Source organism: Macaca nemestrina, chromosome 8 (assembly GCF_043159975.1).
Source record: "Macaca nemestrina isolate mMacNem1 chromosome 8, mMacNem.hap1, whole genome shotgun sequence".
Classification (NCBI taxonomy): domain Eukaryota; kingdom Metazoa; phylum Chordata; class Mammalia; order Primates; family Cercopithecidae; genus Macaca; species Macaca nemestrina.
The window spans coordinates 44,236,054-44,258,107 of record NC_092132.1 but is presented as its reverse complement, the minus strand read 5'-3'; the positions used below and the strand labels follow the sequence as shown (position 1 = coordinate 44,258,107).

The following is a 22,054-nucleotide window of genomic DNA, read 5'->3' as shown; positions in this document are numbered from 1 at the left end:
GCTGGCTTACAGTTCAGCTCTGTCCCTTGACCAGCAGATCTAAAAGGAAGATCTTATTCTGGGTCAGAAAAACAGATGCTGACAAAGCTGCGTTTTCTAAGGTTCCCAGCATTTCTGAGGTCTTTCTTTACCAATCCCTCCCAAACACATTATTTTGTTCATTTCTTGTCAGCTGTCTTTACATTACTCCTTTTTAAATTTTTTATCTCCAAACATAATTTCTCTTTATATTGACCAGTACTCATTTGAAAGCCTCAGTTTTCCGGAGTTGGCCTTCCAGCCAACTCCCAGCAGCTTGTGCTGTTCAGGTACCCTGCGAGTGCCTCTTGTCTGTTGGAGAACTCAATGAGGTACCTGAGCTACTTCTTTCTCATAACAATTACATGTGATTGTGTGACAGAACCGTTCTTTAGGGTTCCATTCCTCTTGCACCATATTCCCTTCTAGTTTCTGGCCATAGAATCGTAACTATAATTTTCTGAACTTTTCACTATCAATCTCATTAAAGTTAAGTCTCCTGGACCCCCGTGCCTGACTCCATTCTACCTTGGAGTGAGTTGCCTGATTACCCAGGGTCTCCCTGCTAGAACCTGGGTATAGCTTTTGCTCTTTTTTGAGTTTTCACACCACTTTTTTACTAGTCACAATACCTCTTTTACATGTAATTGTAAACTACAATGATATAATTTTCCTTCTTCGTGAGAATTAGATAGTAGACCCTCATTTTTTTCATTCATTTTTAGATATGAAATTGTCAAGTCAATAATTTACCAAATGCACTCAGCAGACTGAACATTCTAGTAAAGGCCTAGAGAGCTGAAAAACATTTTTACTACATCTTGCCTCTCTCAGTTTGAAACTGGGGTTAGGAAACATGGTCCATGGATGGTAGTGGCTTGTGGTCCCTGGTTTTAAACTGTTCCCATGGTAGAATCACTTGAGTCTCTCTCCTTTCATCTCCACACAAATATTCTCCATCCCGCTTCTTCACGCAGGCTTCTGGCTTTCTGTGCACTTTCAGACATTTTGGACATATACTGCTCCTCTGCTATCCTTTCTCTCAGGGCTTCCATATTCCATATTCCAATTTAGAACCTCCTTAAGGTTCTAAATTACTTGGGAACAGAGGTAATGGAAGGGGTGCCAGCACCTGCTGTACACAGTCCTGAGCCCTGTGTTTCACGGTATCTAGGAAATCTTGATTTCTTCCAGGTGTTAACATCTCAAGTTCCTTTGCTTCATATTCACACTTGAAATCACATATAACATTCCTTACTTTTTCCTCCTGTTATTTTTGCATGCAAATTAAGAGATTCTCCAATTACTCTGCGTCATACGTTTTCTTACCAATAAAAGGGCTTATAGTTTCACTGGAGTAATTTTTCCACCCTCTTAAACTGCAGTTTAAGGTCTTCTTGGTGAGGTTACCGAATCTCTGACAAGCATATATTCTTTCCACAGTCTTCACAGGGCATGCTTCAGCCCTTGCTAGGAGTCCATCATTTTGCCATAACATTTGCTCCCAGGTCATCTGCTTGCAAGAGGCAATCAAGAGTTTGGGAAACCCTTACAAAAGAAATGACAATAGTTTATTTTTGGCTCCTGACATTTTGTGCTTCTAATACCCAGTAAGCCTTTCTGCCCCACAGTCAGGATGCCTTAATTGGCAGTAAATGGTGAGGCTGTAACCCAGAAACAGACATCGTTTCAGTGTTGGTCTTAATGTCCCTGAGGCGTAACTGCTGACCTTGTCTTCCCTGTAGCTGTGGCCATCATTGACTGAGGAGGGAGAAGTCCTTTTCCTCCTACTGTAATGGTTCTCTTATTGAACTCCTCAAAGGCTGGCCTTGTTTAGGTCAGGTTATCATTCAGCATTCTTATAGGAACTTTGGATTCATTACCTCCAGTCTAGGTCAGAAGACATCTAAGGGACACCACCCAGGTCCAACCTCCAAGGGTTTCCATGTGCTGATGGAAAACCTGTCTCCCAGTTACTCAATGTCCTGACTGAGGAGAAGGCCCTGCTGATCCAGGCCTTCTCCACTCCCGTGGCTGGGAATAGCTTTTGTTCTTCCTTTTTGTTTGAGAGTCTAATCCTGGCAAAGTGGGATGAAAGTTATTAGTCCTAATGTTCTTTTTATAACAACTTCTTTCTTAAACAAATGAACGAACAAATAAATGAAAACTTAGGATTCCCTTCCAGTGGTCACTTCTGCCTCCAGCGATTAATCCATCTCTCAGCTGCCTTTCACAACAAAACTTTTGAAGAGGTCTATACATGCTGTTTCTACCTTCCCATCTCCCATTCCTTCTGTAACGTGCTAATCTGGCATGCATCCTCCCCAGTCATTTGCAAATGCTATCAGGTCCTCACTATGCCCTCAGGTTACGGAGACTTTTCTCTCATCTGGCTTGCCCTCCTCTTGGGGTCATTTAACTGAGTGCTCCCCTAGAAACACCCTTCCCCTGCTTCTTCTCTCCTTTCTTGCCTCCTATTCCTCTACTTAACTTCTGAATGTAGGGGCTCCTCAGGGCTTGGTCTTGGGCCCTCAGTTTTCTATCTATAATCCTTTCCCAAGTGATCACACTCAATCCTAAAGCTTTAAATACTTTCTACATGTTGACAGCTCTGGAATTTATTATCTCCAGCCCAACCTCCCTCTCAGAATCATATATGCCTCTGGACATACGTGTTTCAAGTACAATGTACCTGACACTGCCACTTGTCTAATGGGCATCCCAAACTTATATCCAAAACTGAGTTCTTAATTTCCTAGCACATTCCTCTCCAATCTGTTCCTTCTCCCAGGTTCTCTATCATCTCAGCATATGGCCTTACCAGCTGATTAAGCCACAGACCTGAGAGGCATCTTTCATTCCTCTTTTTCTTTCATCCCATACACAGATGCCATCAGCAGGTCCAAGTCTCCATCTTCCACTTGGATTACTGTTATTACAGATTACTCATCTGTCTCCCACCACCGCACACACTCGCCACCTTCCAAATGATCCCTGCACAGCAGGGAGAGTGGTCTTCACGAATGTAACTCTGACCACGCTGCTCCCTTGCTCGGGACATTTTCCGCCCTTCCCATCGCATTTAAAATAGAGTCTAAAAGCCTCGCCGTAACTGACAAAGCCTTGCTGCATTTGGCTCCTGCTCTGCTCTAAATCTCATCTCATGCCATCTGGTCCCCTGGAGTGTTCCCGTCACTCTGGCACTTGGGCCCTCTTTCCTGCCTCAAGGTCTCTGTCCTTGCTTTCCTAACGCCTGCAGAGCTCAGGTTACCTGGCCTCCTAAGAGGAATGTGATGACCACCCTGTGTAGAATAGGATACACCTGCTGGCCTCTTCCACAGTGCCCTGCGCCTGCCCTTGCAGACTATACACTGCACGAGGCAGGACCCTCCTATCATGCTCAGGGTTGCATCCCCAGTACCTGGCACCTAGGTGATCAGTACTGAATGAATATCTAGATGTGGGTGTTTTTGCACATTGGATTCCTAAGAATCTACCTTTACATGCCACAGTTCCCAAAAATGGTATTCAAACTGGGGCCTGCAGCACTCAGTATGCTGTTTAGCTCTCCTTCAATGTGACGGCCAGCTGTGGAGCCTGGCCCCTTCAGACCCACCACCGTCTTCAGGTTAAGGCCACACTCTCTGTCCAGGTCCCTGCCCTCTCCACAGCTGCTGACCTAGCACTGGGGGTATAGTATTGGTCCATCCCTGCCCTGCAAGGGATTCTTCTCTTGGGCAACTTTTGCCTGGGGACACCATAGGCCTGTCAGTGGCTTTCTCAGAACTGTGCTGCAATCTGAGGCTTTTCCCACCCAGCCCCTCCTTCCTTCTCCCTTTCTCCCCTCACAGGTATGAGAAATACATCAGGGTGTGAAGGCTGTCCTGGTCTACTCTTGCTATCTCCCCCTTTATCTTTCAAAAGTATCCCCTAATCGATTACATTTCTAATCCAGGTGAGGCAACAGCTTCCCAGGGGCGCTTCTGAACCTTGAAATACCAATACCATAAAACATGGTCCAGAAAAGCTAACTTTTATTTGATAGTATGTATAAAACCATCTGTTCATTTCCCATACCTCTTACAGACATGACCTTCAACTGGGATTAAAAAGAAAAAACAAACAAACAAACAAAAAACCCAAAAGACACCTGTGCCCCAGAGCCTTTGGTTTACCGCCCAGGGCTCTGATCACTCGAGATACATTCCAGAATTCATTTAACATGTGCTCCCACCAGAGTCAGCAGAATGGGTAACCACAGGCAGACAGCACATTCTGGCAATTATCAGGCCCATGCTCCAGAAAGGCAGCCTTAAGTTCATACTCCGGGTTTATAAATAGCGAGTCATCAACCACTACCAGTTATCTTGGTACTAGTGACATAATCTTGTAACTCCTAGTGACTAGAAAGCTTCATTAATTTTGTGGAGAATAAAACCTGCTCTCTTCATCAGAGGGAGAACTGCATTCTAATTTTGTAACTTGCATGATGTGGCACTTTTCCCCCTTCTCTGATTGAAAATCAGTACTTATTCCTGCTCTGCCTAAGTGCCATGAATACCAAGGCCATTGTCTATTTTGTTCACTGTTATAACCCATGGAATGCACTCCGTAATTACTTGTTGAGCAAATTATCATACAGATGCTTTCCTATTATCTCATTTTAGCCTCAAAACAACCCTGGGAGGTGTATGTATTATCTTCATTTTACTGGAATTCAGATCAAGTGACTTTTCCAAGGTCACTTGGTACTCTCCAATAATTCAGACACCAAATATTCAAGAAGCATGTCTGCCAGGGTCAGAAAATTCAGTTGCTAACTGTTTGGCTAACATTTATTGAATACTCTAAGCCAGTGGTCTACAATGTTTTTGGCAATAGGTACGGGTTTTGTGGAAGACAATTTTTCCGTGGACAGGGCTGGTGGGGTGGGTAGGGTTTCAGGGTGATTCAAGCACATTACATTTATTGTACACTTCATATTATTATTACATTGTAATATATAATAATTATAAAACTCACCATAATGTATTAATAGAATCAGTGGGAGCCCTGAGCTTTTTTTCCTGCAACTAGACAGTCCCATCTACGGGTGATGGGAGACAGTGACAGATCATCAGGCATTAGATTCTCATAAGGAGTGCGCAACCTAGATCCCTTGCATAAACACTGCACAGTAGGGTTTGCACTCCTATGACAATCTAATTCTGCCACTGGACTAATGGAACTCAAGCAGTAACGCAAGCAATGGTGAGTATCTGTAAATATAGATGAAGCTTCGCTTGCTCGCTTGCCTGCCTACCCCTCACCTCCTGCTGTGCAGCCTGATTCCTAACAGGCCAAGGACCAGTAGGGGGAACCCTGCTCTAAGCACATAATGATTTTATCACATTTGAGACAGAGTTAACTATTACCACCACCCCTACTTAACAGATGATAAAACCGATTTGGACGGCAGAGTGACTTGCCTAAGGCCATACAGGGAAGGGGTAAGGTTGAAACTAGAATATAGGTCTCATTCGAAATTCATGCTCTAAATTCTTACTCCATTTGGCTTTTTTTCCAATAGAAAACAATCATTCCTCCTACAAACTACTTTTTTTTTTTTGACAACATGATGGAGTCTCATTTTGTCACCCAGGCTGGAGTGCAGTGACGCAATCTCGGCCCACTGCAACCTCTATCTCCCAGGTTCAAGTGATTCTCCTGCTTCAGCCTCCTGAGTAGCTGGGATTACAGGTCTGCACCATGATGCCCGGATAATTTTTGTATTTTTAGTAGACGCAGGGTTTTGCTATGTTGGCCAGGCTGGTCTTGAACTCATGACCTCAAGTCATCCGCTGGCCTTGGCCTCTCAAAGTGCTGGGATTATAGGCATGAGTCACTGTGCCTGGCCCAAACATTTAACAAAGAAAAACAGTGTATCATCTTTGAGAGACTAATGAAAGGTCGATAAAATAAATCTGGTAGAAGTATAAATCACAGAGCAGAATTGTATTTTACCTTTCATTAAAAGAAAAAAAAAGGATCTTAGTGTTCAGACAGTGGCTTGGGAAGGAGATGAACACTGACTGATATCCAGTCATTGTCAGTGTTCTGTTAACACTGTTACCAAAGACTTGAGGCACCCACTTTAATAAAAGTCTCAATGACAAAAGAACAAAACAAAATGGGGCAGTGTCCTCTTGGGCTGCAATTAAGGAAAATCTATGTGTATAAGAAAGAGAAAGGGAAGGTAGTATAACACATAAGAGAGCTAAGCAGAAACATGGGATGTTTTTCCTGAGGCTTGGTGTCCCCATTAGTTTTACATTTTGACCACTTAATTCACATGTCACATTCCTGTGATCAAAAAAAAAAAAAAAAAAGGCAAGGCACGACGGCCCATGTCTGTAATCCCAGCCCTTTGGGAGGCCAAGGTGGGCGGATCACCTGAGGTCAGGAGTTTGAGACCAGCCTGGCCAGCACAGTGAAACCCCGTCTCTACTAAAAATACAAATAGCTCGGTGTGGTGGTAGACGCCTGTAATTCCAGCTACTTGGGAAGCCGAGGTGGCAGAATTGCTTAAACCCGGGAGGCAAAGGTTGCAGAGAGTCAAGATTGGGCCACTGCACTCCGGAATGGGTGACAGAGTAAGGCTCTGTCTCAAAAAAAAAAAAAAAAAAAAAAAAAAAGCCAGATGTGGGTTTTTGGATTATCCACCGATGTTCCTTTAGCTGAAGTTAACACGGATAGAGATGAACATTCAAAACACAGTATTTCACTATCAGCAGGGCGCAGGCCAATCAGAGTAGATCCTGCACCCTGTGTTGGTGCATGGTGCAGCCAGCATCCTGCTCTGCCAAATGTCACCCCTTCAGTTGCTGGATTTCAAAGGGGTGCAACAGGGTACAGGGTGGCTGAGGGAGTACCCACTGGGGTCAGGCCTGTGACCTTATTCCCATCTGGGTAGAGGTATTTCCACAGGGTCACTGGCACAATCACAGTGCTTTCTACAGCTAAAAATCAGCTCTGGATACAGGTTAACTGGGCACTAATTTCAACCCTTTAAGTTAAGTGAAAATGTTTGACACTGAACCTTCATTTTTCTTTGTTATTTTTTTAGGCGGATCTTTGCTCTTGTCGCCCAATGGTGCAATCTCGGGTCACTGCAACCTCCGCCTCCCAGGTTCAAGTAATTCTCCTGCCTCAGCTTCCTGAGTAGCTGGGATTACAGGCATGTGCCACCATGCCTGCCTAATTTTTTTCTTTATTTAGTAGAGATGGGGTTTCACCATGTTGGTCAGGCTGATCTCAAACTCCTGACCTCAGGTGATCCACCCGCCTGGCCTCCCAAATTGCTGGGATTACAGGCATGAACCACAGTGCCTGGCATTCGTTTTTCTTTAGATAAGTTATTTTAATGCAGAACCAGTTTAGAATACAACAGAGGCAAACCTCTATATTTTGACATAAAGGTCACTTCATTGTGTTGGTGCATTAAAGTATTTTCTTTGAAATTCAAATTTTTGCTTTTAATCTGTCTTCTCCCTGGAATCTGACAGTAGCCACAACAATCCTCTCCAAGTGGCAGGTTTATTCCCTTAGGCCTATAATTAGACTTTCAAGAACTAAACAAGAAAATACCAGTAAACCTCACTTTATGTAATCATGCAATCAAATACTCTTTATGCAAATGGCATTAGAAGGCTGGGCTATGACATCAACTGCAGGCTCGCCTCCCTTGCACAAGGAGCTTCTGCATATGCCAGTGGGCTATGGCATTTCCTTAAAGTGGCAGGCTCTATTATTAACAGCCTTTCATGACCCAAGTCAGTTAAAATCTGGTTTTATATCGAGTTGGTGAGCTTTGTAGTTAGAACTTTTAAGGTGTTTCAAATCACAGAAGCTTGGTTTAGTTTAGAAGCAGTCTCTGTCAATAGGATGGTCACTGGTCAGAGGAATTTTTCCCTTTGGATGATGCAAGCAATCATTGAAAAAAAAAAAAAAAATGAAGGCAGTTTGAATTTGAAAACCAAAACTCAAACTAATCAACCCACCAGATAACAAACCAATCAAAATCAAAACAAAAGGAAAACCAGTTTCACAGTATGAATGGAAACATACGGGACTTTTACTTATTTGATATTTGTCTGCATTGTTTGAATTATTAACCATGAAGCATGTTATTACTTTCATAATCAAAAACTACCCCCAACATGACTAGTCAAGAATGAGATACTATGAAGAAAAGTTCCAGAGCATTTACGAGCTGAGAAAGGCATTTCCCATAGCTATTAATTCAAAATCTAAGGAACCTCAAGTATTTTGAACACTTACACCTCTCCAGACTGGACACCCTGATGTAGCAATGTATCTTCATAACCACCTCTTCCAGAGAGTATTACCTTTTAGATAACTAATGAGCTTTTTTAAAATAAAAAGTTTCTATTATGTGCAGCTATACAGCTAAATGCTCACAACTACTCAGTAAAGCAGATCATTTCAGAGATGAGAACAATGCGATTTGGAGACATGAAGTGAGTTTACTCCTCCAGGTCACTCAAATTCTAAATGCCAGAGATGAATTTGAACCTCGGTGAGAAAGTCCATGCTATTTTCTCTACCTCTGTGACTCTAAAATATCTTCTTCCTGCTATTGACACACAGGAAGGTGTATCTAGGGTCACACATGGGATTCTCAACCTGCTGGCTGCAACTCACACTCTGTTTTCCCCTCTCAAGAAAGTACACTGAAATGCTACTGAATGAATTTTTATAGAGATACCCTTGAACCCATTCTCATAAGTCTATAAACTTTAGTAATTTAAAATGCTCATTAGATAACTTCTTTCCTTGGGAGGCGGAGGCAGACGGATCACGAGGTCAGGAGATTGAGACCAACCTGGCTAACATGGTGAAACCCCATCTCTACTAAAAATACAAAAAATTAGCTGGGCATAGTGGCAGGCGCCTGTAGTCCTGGCTACTTGGGAGGCTGAAGCAGGAGAACGGTGTGAACCCAGGAGGTGGAGCTTGCAGTGAGCCGAGATCACGCCACTGCACTACAGCCTAGGCGACAGAGCGAGACTCCATCTCAAAAAAAGAAAAAAGAAAAAAAAAGAGGTAACTTCTTTCCATAGCTAGAAGCCACACATCAGTGCATCGCACACCTCCTTGAAGAACTACTGCACCACACCTCAAAGGTTTTTACACTTTACAAAAGCACTTTTCCAAACTTAAAAAAAAAAAAGTCCTCCTCACAGTGCTGTGAGATGGGAGAAGATACCGCTTTAAAGCTAAGAAACCTAGGCCTCGGAGACTTTAGTCTCTTGCGGACAAACTGAGCGACAGCTTCTGAATGGCTCCTCTATCACCTCCCCATACAAAAACCCTTCCCACGGACACCTGGTTTCCAACCTACTTCTACCAGTGTAGAAGCTTTTGTGCATACTTTTAACCCAGACATTTCATGTCTAGGAATTTTCTCAAGAAAATAACCACAATCACTTTTTTTGACTGAAAAGAGTAAAATGGATCTCAGGGTTTAAACTGTTGATCAGAAAGGTTATCATATGGTCAGTATTATTCTCCTGTTCAACCAACAGTGAGTGAGTGGCTCAACGTGAGTTCTATTTTCATGCTACCAATAAAGTCTAGTGCATTTTTATATATAAACATAATTTATAACTTTATTTTATAATTTCATAAATTGTTTTTTAAATATTACTTCATGTTCACGTGCATTTTATATAACTTACATATAAAGTTACATTTTATATGTAATTAGTCATAAACTGCATGATATTTTGGTCAATGACAGACCACATATACAATGACCCCATAAGATTATAATGGAACTGAAAAATTCCTATCATCTAGTGATGTTGTAGCCTTTGTAATATTGTAGTGTGATGTGTTACTGGTGTTTGTGGTGATGCAGGTATTAACAAATCTACTCTGCTGCCAGTCATAAAAGCACAGCACACACAATTATATACAGTATGTAATACTTGATAATAAACAATTGTGTTACTGGTTTATGTACTTACTATACTATATACTTTTATTTTAGTGTACTCATCTCCTTATTTAAAAAAATGTTAACCGTAAAACAGCCTCAGGGAGGTTCTTCAGAAGGTATTCCAAAAGAAGGCATCATTTAAGTTATCACAGATAACAGCTCCATGTGTGTTATTGCCCCTGGAGTCCCTCCAGTGGGACACAATGTGGAGGCAGAAGACAGTGATACTGATGATCCTGACTCTGTAGGCCTATGCTAATGTGTGTGCTTGTGTCTTAGTTTTAACAAAAAAGTTTAAAAGTAAATAAAAAACTTTAAAAACAGAAAAAAAACCCCCAGAAGATATAAATATTTTTGTATAGCTGTCTGTACAATGTGTTTGTTTTATTACAAGAGTCAAAAAGTAAAAATAAAAGGTTTATTAAGTAAAAAAGTTAAGGCTGGGCATTTTGGCTCATGCTTGAAATGCCAGCACTTTGGGAGGCCAAGCAAGTTGATCACTGAAGTCAGTTCAAGACCAGCCTGGCTAACATGGTGAACCCCGTCTCTACTAAAAATACAAAAATTAGCCAGACATGGTGGTGAGCACCTGCAATCCCAGCTACTGGAGAGGCTGAGGCAGGAGAATCGCTTGAACCTGGAGATGGAGGTCGCAGTGAGTTGAGATCGTACCACTGCACTCCAGCCTAGCCAACAGCAAGACTCCGTCTCAAAAAAAAAAAAAACCACACACACACAACCAAACTTATACAATTCAAAAAAAAAAAAAGTTACAGTAAGTTAAGGTTAATTTATTATTAAAGAAAAATACTTGTAGCCTAAGTGTACAGTGTTTATAAAGTCTACAGTGGTATACAGGAATGTCCTGGGCCTTCACATTTACTCACCACTCACAGATTCATCCAGAGCAACTTCCCAGTTCTGCAAGCTTTATTCATGGTAAGTGCCCAATACAGGTCTAACATTTTGTATTTTTTACACTGTATTTTTTTTTTTTTTCTTGAGACGGAGTCCCACTCTGTTACCCAGGCTGGAGTGCAGTGGTGAGATCTTAGCTCACTGTAACGTCCGACTCCTGGGTTCAAGTAATTCTCCTGCCTCAGCCTTCCAAGCAGCTGGGTCTACAGGCACCTACCACCATGCCCGGCTAAACTTTTTTGTATTTTTAGCAGAGACAGGGTTTTGCCATGTTGACCAGGCTGGTCTTGAACCCCTGCCCTAAGGTGATCTGCCTGCCTCGGCCTCCCAAAGTGCTGGGATTACAGGCATGAGCCACCGCGCCTGGTCTACACTCAATTTTTACTGTACCTTTTTTATATTTAGATACAAAATACTTAGCATTGTGCTACAACTGCCTACAGCATTCAGTACAATAACGTCTGTACAGGTTTGTGGCCTAAGAGCCTCGGTCTGTAGTAGGCTATACCATCTATGTTTGTGTAAGACATTCTATAATGTTCATACAATGACAAAACTGCCTAAAAATGCATTTCTCAGAACATATCTCCATGGTTAAGCAAGGCATGACTCTATATAAATATGTAAAAGTATAATAGAATCACTTAGGTTTACAATGCTGAAGATCACAGATTAAGACGTTATACATAAATATTGGCATAATGATTTCTAAATATCTTATGTCAATGTTTTAAATATAAATTGAGCTTATTGTGCCTAAAAAAAATTAACACAATCACAGTACCTTTTAAGCTGTGAGCATGTCTGCTAAACGATAGGTTAATTGGTAATCAGGGCTTCAGGCCTCTTGGAAGGAAGCATTGATCCCATATATATGGCCATTTCCTGTGTGACACTACTTGATTCAAATCAGGGGTCTGTATCTGCTCCTTCCTTGACCCTCAGCTTCTACTCCTATTTTCCCAAAACCATACTCGCTTGACCTTAGGGAAGCATCTGGGATGCTGACCACCACTGTTGAGAATGTATTTAATCCACACACTGGTACAAAGCAGGCACTCAATCAATGGATGGTAGTTCGTGACCCTGACAACCCAGCCTCAAGCCCGAACTCTTCTCATGTCTGAGAACCTATATGACCCTGGTGCTCCTCCTACCTCTTCTGACTATTCTTTCAGTTACTTCTCCTAGCTCCTTCTCTACCTATCCCTTAGTGAGGGCTTTCCAATGTTTTAACTTTGGTTTGTTTATTCTTTTCACTACATACAGCCTTAAAGGTATGTTCCTAAGACTTCAACTTTATACAAATCTCTCCAGTCCTGACTTCTCCAGTCTCAGTATCATGTTCCAAACTACATATGCTAAGTGTTCAAAATATGTTGCCACGTGCCCTTTACCAGTGTACTTTTTCAAGGGTACACGTTTTACATGCTTTGCTGAGTATTTTTTTTTTTTACACAGCATGGATCCTTACTACATTTCATTTGCTTTTATTGACTTTTTTTTTTTTTTTTTTTTTTGAGACGGAGTCTCGCTCTGTCGCCGGGGCTGGAGCGCAGTGGCCGGATCTCAGCTCACTGCAAGCTCCGCCTCCCGGGTTTACGCCATTCTCCTGCCTCAGCCTCCTGTGTAGCTGGGACTACAGGCGCCCGCCACCTTGCCCGGCTAGTTTTTTATATTTTTTTAGTAGAGACGGGGTTTCACCGTGTTCGCCAGGATGGTCTCGATCTCCTGACCTCGTGATCCGCCCGTCTCGGCCTCCCAAAGTGCTGGGATTACAGGCTTGAGCCACCGCGCCCGGCCTGCTTTTATTGACTTATAAAGATCTATGTATCTGTGAGCTGCTGAAAACCTTTTAGCTTAAAAACAAGGTTTTTATGACAGGTTCTATGACAAAGAGCAATGGTTTAAAGTGAGGCGTGTGTCCCAGGTGGTAACGTAAGTTCATCCATTGGGATGTGAAAAGAAAATATTAGAATGTTTTTCATCTCATCCTGTGAATGCTTTATAATTACAACAGAAGTATGTGCATATAATTTATGGATACTTACATTGACAGTATAGTCAAGATTTTTTTTTTTTTTTTTACTGACAGAACTTTATGATTTAAGTTGCAGATCCACTGATGAAGAATGATCCTGACCTAACCTATAGTAATAATATTGCAGCACCACTTGCCAGGTGATTAAAAATAAGTATTTCTAAACTAAGTTTGACATCTAGGAGCCTATTAAAATACTGAATATAAATATGCTCTATAGTCAGAAATGTATCTCAAATTCAGGTGTGATGAAGATATTCTGATACTTATTCTGACTCAATATTCTCTCCGTTTAAATTTATAAGCATCTGGCCGGGCGTGGTGGCTCAAGCCTGTAATCCCAGCACTTTGGGAGGCCGAGATGGGCGGATCATGAGGTCAGGAGATCGAGACCATCCTGGCTAACACGGTGAAACTCCGTCTCTACTAAAAAATACAAAAAAGTAGCCGGGTGAGGTGGCGGGCGCCTGTAGTCCCAGCTACTCGGGAGGCTGAGGCAGGAGAATGGCGTAAACCTGGGAGGCGGAGCTTGCAGTGAGCTGAGATCCGGCCACTGCACCCCAGCCTGGGCGGCAGAGCAAGACTCCGTCTCAAAAAAAAAAAAAAAAAAAAAAAAAAAAAAAAAAAATTTATAAGCATCTGAGAAAGATAAGGACAAGTAAAGATCAAACAGTTTGTATGTTCAAACAGGTCAATATAAGAGTAGCTTTTTCCACTTGACAAAACATGCTCAAAGCACATAACTATCTCATGGGCTCCCAGCACTGCATTACTTAATGCAAGAGGACTGCTGAATGAGAAGAATCTCAGAGCCTATCTGATCCCCTATCAAATGACAGAAAACCCTGCTGCCCTGTCCCAGACATCAGCAGATAATCCCTTTACTAAGAATTTTAGGGAAGGGGTGCTCATGCCATAAGGCAAGCCATTGTGATACTGGATAAATCTAGATGTTGTAATGAGATTTCTTACAGTGAGATAATTTCTATCCATGGCTTTCAGATCTGCTCTCAACAAGACAGCACAGCAACTTTCCAAATGTCCCCTTAGTAAACATGGTTTACAGTCGACTCACCATCCCTGACCTCCTCCCTGCATTGTGAGGAATGTAGACAGTGTTTCACTTATAAACAGCAAAGACAGAGACATTCGGAACAAAACATCAACTTCACAAGAAAACTGGCTCTCAATAAATAAAAATGTGTGATTAACATGTGTTCTCCTAAACTAAGATTGCATTCCTGTATTTTAAAGCAAAGAAGTCATGCTTGGCTCATAATAAGACTTTAATAAACTAATACATTGGCTCTTAACCTGAAAAAATGCCAAGACAGACTGCAGCCTATATTTTGTACTTGTAAACTGTAATTTTTATAAGTTCTAAATGGATTTAACATTTACTCCATTTAAACTGCTTCTTGTTTTTACTTTAGCCTTTCAGCCTGAAATCTTTCTGGATTGTAATTCTGTATTAGCTTTCCCTCCCTACTTTGTGTTATTTGTAAACTGGTAACACACGTATTACACACACACTTAAAGCTGGCAGGATCTGAAACTCAACAGGTTAACACACATATATTAAACATCTGAGTGCAGAAATTCAAAATAAGTTTAAGGTCCATCCACTAAAATGTACTACTGCCTGTAGATAATCTTGCTATCAAAATTACTGTAAATTACTTTGCCTTTCTAAAATTGAGATGTATCATCAAGCTGTCCCTTGATTTCCTCAAGCATATTTTTACATGCAATTCAAAAAAGAAAAAATACTTTGTAAACTATATAAAGTGTTCTACATATACAGTAATGCTTATAGGAGCCCTCCTCTTATGGCTTCAGTAATCTAAAAGAGTAAATCCAAAAAACAGTTTATTAAAAAGTAATCTATAAAGCAATGAGAATAGTTTGTTGCAATTTAGGGAATGCTACATTTAAAGACAATAGTTTCATGCTGTCATAAACATTAAAGTAGACACAAAAATAAGACTACTCTTGTCCCAAGGATAGTAAAGAACAGTAAAATGATAAAAAGATGAAAGGTCACGCCCAGTGACTTTGAGGTTACAAGGAGTGATCCTATCAGATTAGACAGCATTAGAGAGAGGGCACAGAAGAACGGAAGAAGAAAAAGAGGGCATCCCAGTTAAGATGCAGAAAGATTGTGTGAAGGCAAGAAAGGCATAGTAAGAGTTACTCAAAGAACAGCAAGCAATTCACTCAGCAAGAGGATGGGAACAAGTATGGCAGAAGGGGCTGGCTGGAAGCACATGCTGGGGTCAGACTGTGTGGAGGACCTGTCAATCACAACCCAGGAGTATGTGTTCATCTGTATGTGGGCCAGGGAGAGCACCTAAGTGCTTCAGAGGAGGGGGCTGTGACTTGAACTGTGTTTTAGAAGAATTTCTCTTGTCGCAAAGAAAACAAACATGACAAGGGAAAAATACTAGAAATAAAACTACACATGAAATTAGTCCAAGGCCTAACTGAGGAAAAAGGAGATTCACAGTAAAAAGATAACGTACTTATTTACCTAGAGACCAAGGGCAAACTTATAATTCTGCATTTTCTTCAATATTCTCTTCTGTGCTTTTTAGAAAATCAAGACACAAATTACTTATCTCCAGTCTTCTGGATAGCTTCCTATGTGTATCACTTTCCTAGATTGACAGTGGTTCAGACTTAATGTCAAATTCTGCAAATTCCTATAGCCTTCTGAGTTGTAATTCATCAAAGCCAAGTAAAAATCCAGTGAAATCATATGTCCTTTTAGTATTTCATCATATTAGGTTCATTTTCACAATGAGAGTTTTATAAAATACACAGCAAATAAATAGGAGTTGCTTAGGGAGTGCTAACACTCATTCCTTGTTATTACTGCTTAACTGAAAACAAGTAAATAAATTTCCTTTACTACTTTTCAGGAACTTTTTGCCCTTCTAAAATTTAGTCTCCTGACACTATTTTTTTTATAGTTTGTAGTCTTCTTTCATATTTATTACTGTATATTCCTTTTCCCACATTAGTACATTTAAGTGCTGAGGTTCATGAAAAACAAACAAACAAAAAAACAAAAAAAAATCAGCATTCGAGTTGAGCCCTGAAGAATAAGTAGCATTTCCACAGCAAGAGACCAGGGCTGAGTGGGGGAGAAGAGAAAGTATTTTAGTCCTAAGAAAAAGCACAAGCAGAAATGGGCAAACGTGAGAAGGGTATGTGTAAAGACACACTGTGTTAGTTTCAGTAGAGGGAGGAGGGAAAGGAAGATAGAGGGAAGAAAGCTAACAGCTACTGAGCACTTATGATTGCGCAGGTGCTTATACTCATTATTTCATTTGCTTGTTAACTTAAAACAATCATTTGAGGTAGGTATTAGTTTCTGTATTTTTTTTTTTTTTTTTTTTGAGACAGAGACTCACTCTGTTGCCCAGGCTGGAGTGTAGTGGCACGATCTCAGCTCACTGCAACCTCTGCCTCCCGGGTTCAAGGAATTCTCTGCCTCAGCCTCCCAAGTAGCTGGAATTACAGGTGCCTGCCATCACACCTGGCTAATTTTTGTATTTTTAGTACAGAGGGGGTTTCACCATCTTCGCTAGGCTGCTCCTGAACTCCTGACCTCCTGACCCACCCGTCTCGGCCTCCCAAAGTGCTGGGATTACAGGTGTGCACCATCACGCCTGGCCAGTTCCTGCATTTTATAAGGTGACTGAAGATAATGTAACTCAGAAAGGTGAAGTAACCTGTCCAAAATGAGCAAGGGAAAAGCAGAGCCAGATTTGAACTTAGGTGTTTTCCATTTTTCTCACTGGGTCATTCAACTACAGCTTTAAATTCTTATGTTTGGCCATATTCTATCCTATTTAAGTAAGAAACACTGTTGCTATCAGAAATGCTCCCAGCTATTCAAAGCAAGGCTTGAATACAGTCTATTTTGTTACTATGAAAATCCATATACATAAATATTAAATAATAGAACCTAATATAGATCCCAAACACGAAAGGTTATTTTGTTACTGTAACTTACTAAACTGACTTAAATCTAATAAAAATACTATTTCTTCATAGCAGTCAGGTAACCATAGAAAACATATTTCACTAGTCTTGCATAAAAAATATGCCTTAAATGCAAACTGTGGATTTATACTTTATCTGTTAAGGCTTCCAGCAAGTGGTGCAGACAGAGCCTACAATTCCGTTCTCCGTGTAAAATAAGTTACAGGTTTCATAACTCTAGTTATCTGGCAACTCTCAGTTCTTCCAAGTTTACTGTGGATAGCAGACTGAATATAGTCAGAAGGCCCCAACAAATAAATGGGCAATGGACAATTCACAAAATATAAACAGTATCTGGCTAACAAATGTAGTTAAAATATTCCTGCTCCACTAGAAATCAAGGAAATATACAAGGGTTAACCTACCAAATTCAGGAAAAAGTGCTAGAATTCAAACAAAGGTAATGCAGTAACATGCAAAACATCATTGGTCAAGTATTGTCTGGTCCTACATACTATATAGTCTGCAACGCTGGTTCTCTGTCATTTGCTATTTTAATGAAGCATTGTACACTTTACAGAAGAGCTTTAAAGTTTTATGATGTGTAATTCTAAATGTAGAAACAAAGTCTTCTGCACAAATTAGAGAAAACTTAAATGTCCAACAACAGGAAAATGGTTAAAAAAATGATAGGTAATCTACCCAATGGATCATTATGCAGCCACAAAAATTCCACTTAGCACAGTCAATAACACGAAAAACCCACCTGTTATGTTGCTAAATGAAATGGCAAAGTACAAAGACATCATATGAAAAAAGTGACTACAAAATTCAAAAACATGCATTAACTTAAAAAAATCTGTGTGGTAAGAATGAGAGAGAGAGAGACAGAGAAAGAGACAGACATGGACACTATTCACCAAAATGTTTTGTACTGGTAAATTTTTAAAATTCAACTTTACCATAGTCTTCAAATTTTTATATATGAGATATATTTCAAAATGTGTTACTTTTATAATGAAGTAGAGGACAAGAAATGCCACGTACAGCCACACTGTAGTCTGGGGTTATTTAGTGCAGGGACAAACATCCCTAAATACAGCTTTTTGGGCCCTAGTAGTATCATCGCATTAGAGCACAGCAAAATTCTTGCCCATTAATCTACATTCATAATAACCTAGAATAACTAAAAGTGTTTTATGGATAGTAAACTGTTAAATAGAGAAACATACAAGAGGTTGTAAAAAGATCTCTATCAAACCAGTATCAACACAGTATTTCATTAATAAATATAAATCTTCCTGACACACTTGCATCATGTCATTCCCTGCCCCCAAACTCTGGAAGAGTCCCCAGTGTCAGGAGTAATTTGAACAATTTTCTAAAGTGTGCACGCATTGCACAATCTCGTCCCATTCTAATGATTCTCCCCACTCATATCCATGGGATCAAAGGCTCTCATTCACAAGCCTTGCGCTCAGGCTGGCCTACTCACTTTGTCTCAAAGAAACTTTATGTACTTTTGCTCAATCAGCCACCCACACCTTGATTTCCCTATTCCTTCCTACTCCTCCCTCAGCTGACTCCCCATACTCCGAGGCACAGACTGCCCTCTTTAACCCACAAGCCATCCTATACACATACAAACACATACATATACATATATCTCATTAAGTTATTGTCTATAAAACACACCAAGCACTTAGCCATATAGCCTAAAATTATGTAAATAAATATATGTATTATCTCCATAACACATCTGAATTTCCAAAGATTAGGGAACTTTGCTATATTTCTTTGTATAAAACATTGCTTTTATGTAATACTTTATAGCTTACAATGCAACTTCACATACATGATTTTCAATAAATACCTTAGTGACTTAAACTTCTCAGAGTTCATCCTAGAAAGATCTGGGATAAAGATATTATTCCTGCCTACAACCCTCAAATAAAATTAGTTAATGATAGTATTAACAATTACTTCATACTGAAGATATCCCCAAGTGAATATAAAGAAATGACCAAAGTCTGTCTCTGAATGTGCGGATTTTAAATTTGGAGCCATATGGTATTCAAAGAATAAAAGCTAAAAAATGGCTATTTAAAAAAAAAAAAGGATACTTCGGTAAGACAACTTATCAAAAGAACATTTAAAATAAAAAATATTTTCAATTTAACATGGTAATCTACAATCAAAAATGACAGGTTGAACTTTTATTTTAAAAAGTCTTATTTTCTTTGTTAAGTAGACAGATACTTTCATTAAACCTACAAACTGAAAGCTCTTAAGATTTTTCTGAAACTTTTACAATAAGTAAAATTAAGGTAGCCTAAACTATTTCAGAATGTAAAGTCACAGTAAACACAACTCCCTGGTGTTGATCTTCATTGCCATATACTGTTAAAAAGTACATGACCAAAAAAGTCCTCCGACCAAAACTAAACCAAACACTTTCCAAAAAAACCAGAAATCTAGTACAAATGAATTAATTCACTGAGCAGTTTAAATACAGTATTTCAGCTATAGTTTGGACTGTGTTTGATCACTGTGTTATAGAAAAAGGCCTTTACCCACATTTTAAAATAGGTACAGTATATTACATATACATTATATATATATATAGAGAGAGAGAGAGAGAGACAGAGTCTTGCCCAGGCTGAAGTGCAGTGGTAAGATCTCGGCTCACTGTAACCTCCACCTCCCAGGTTCAAGCCATTCTCCTGCCTGAGCTTGCTGAGTAGCTGGGATTATAAGCATGTGCTACTAGGCCCCGCTACTTTTTGTATTTTTAGTAGAGATGGGGACTTGCCATATTGGCCAGGCTGGTCTCGAACTCCTGACCTCAAGTGATCCCTCCACCTCAGACTCCCAAAGTGCTGCGATTACAGGCATGAGCCACTGCAGCTGGCCACATTACATATATTAATGAAAATTAAAAACATGGGTTTTCTTAGGTAAAATAGTAATGTTGATAAATTCTACCTTATGCCACATCTCAGGTTTGAATTATGATGTCATTAATTACCTATATAGTGTCTTTAATATTAAACTAAAAGTATAACTTCAAATCTTACAATATCATCAAGGACTTATCCATCCAATTCAATGAACTGACCTAACTATTTTTCATAATTGTATTTTTATGTTAATAGCCAATCACTTACCCCTTTCCAACAGTTCACACTTATTCTATATAGTAAGCTTTCAAAATGACAAATTTTTTTCCACCCAAGTATTCTACAGACCTCAAAAAGGCAGACTACAGGAAAAACAATGAGAAATGAAAGAAATCTCTTGCTACCCTCACATCTACCAAGCTATACTTAAGAGCCAATTCTAAGTTCAGAAAAAAAGAAAAAAAAGAAAAAAGAAAAAGTGGGAATATAAAAACCTCTTAAAATGTAGAAGAAATTAGACTAGTTTAGTTTTCTTTAATATCTTCTTTAATAAGACATTACAGCACACAACTGAGCCCCCAGTGTGTCAGTTAAACATGGGGATGTATATCCACATGAAGAGAATGGAAACAAGTTTAATCTTAACCCCATTCCTTTTGGCAAGTAATAGAAATACAGCATACAAATGGACCAATTCTCTCTCAGTGTATTTTATCAAGTCTTTGAAGACACCATAACAGTTTTATAATGAACTCTGCTGCAATCTGTTAAAGAATCTTCAAATTAAATTACAGGGATGTTTGGTTTTTAACTCAAACACAGTAAAATGGGGATTGTACTAATAATCCCCTCATGAACTATAAGGATTAATATGCTCACGTAAGATCAATGCAGCTATTTCCCTGTCACTGAGATAATAGTGTTAAATATGGTGTCTTCAGCTGCTTATAAAAAAGGGTTAAGTACAAGAACAAAAAAACTTTCATCCTGAATTACAGTCACTAAAACAAATGAAAAAAAATTAAACCAAAACTTGTGAATGGTTTTCTATGATTTGTCACTGAACATAAACATACATATGCTCAAAGCGCTTTTTAAAAACTTTTAAGTTGTGATTTAACCAGAACTTCTGAAATATCCACAAGAAATTAGGTAAAATTCTAACGTTCTGGTAATCAACATATTAGGAAACAACAGATATTAAATCTGAAACTTAGGAAATTAAATACACAAAATAAAAGGACTATTTTCAAGTAAGGGCATAAGAATAGGAGTTGCTAAGAAACTATCAGCACTGAAGCTTTTCCTTGGAAACATCTTAAACTTACAGGGAAGACAAGGTGGGCAAAATATGCAGAGCTACAAAACAAAGCAATGACAAGTTACAGCAGAAGAGGGAATGCATTCTGTAATCCACAGGATCAGATAAGTGGCTCTAAGCAGTTACCAGTAAGTATTTTAGTGTTCTTCCTATTATATTGAGTTAACAGCAGTTTTACAAGTTAAGAGTTGACACAAGCAAATTAGAAGAACTCTAAAATTAGCCTTCCGTAATTGGGTAAGATTTACCATATCCATCTGAACAAACCCATTTCCCCATCCTGAGATCTAAAAGAATGTGAATATTGACCCATTTTAATACTTTTCAAGTTCAGATGGAAGTCATACTGTACACCAGTCTTTGATTTTAGGAAACAGCACAAAGCAAACTCCTAAAATCAACAACTCACTTAGAAAAGAAAGGAGGGAGAGGGTTCTGGGAATTAATCCAGCCACAAGTCATTCCAATCTTTCTGTTAATGCAAAATCCATTTGTAAAAATGGCCAAATAGTAACTACCAAAAACCTCAAAAATTAATGTTTCAATTTCAAATTAAAGAATTTCAAGAGTTTTCAAAGAATCTAGTATCAAGATCGGCCTTTACCAGTTCACATTTGTTCCATATTTTGCATTAAACAATAGGTTTAATGATTATTTCATTATGGCATATACATCAGAACCTAATCTTTCAGAAGGGCTCACTGACAATCCAACTGCTTTTAGGAATTTATCAGTTATCTACAGGGTACACCTGACTGGCAGTTAGAGCCAGGTCATACTGCAATTTTAAATATTCCAACTCAAACACAGGAAATGATCAGAGGGGTACAATGACACATAACCGCAATATACTAAGGCAGCAG

The 22,054-nt window shown here is 39.5% G+C and overlaps 1 protein-coding gene across 1 annotated transcript in view; it reads right to left on the bottom strand.

Moving 5' to 3' along the window:
- Positions 1–811: 811 nt before the first annotated feature.
- The window catches only part of LOC105476045 (zinc finger protein 706), a 29,065-nt gene continuing 7,822 nt past the window's right edge, over positions 812–22,054 (bottom strand). Inside the window, exon 5 of the transcript XR_011606846.1 lies at positions 812–1,566. The gene's annotated coding sequence lies outside the window, so the exon portion shown is untranslated. The remainder of the gene's footprint in view (positions 1,567–22,054) is intronic.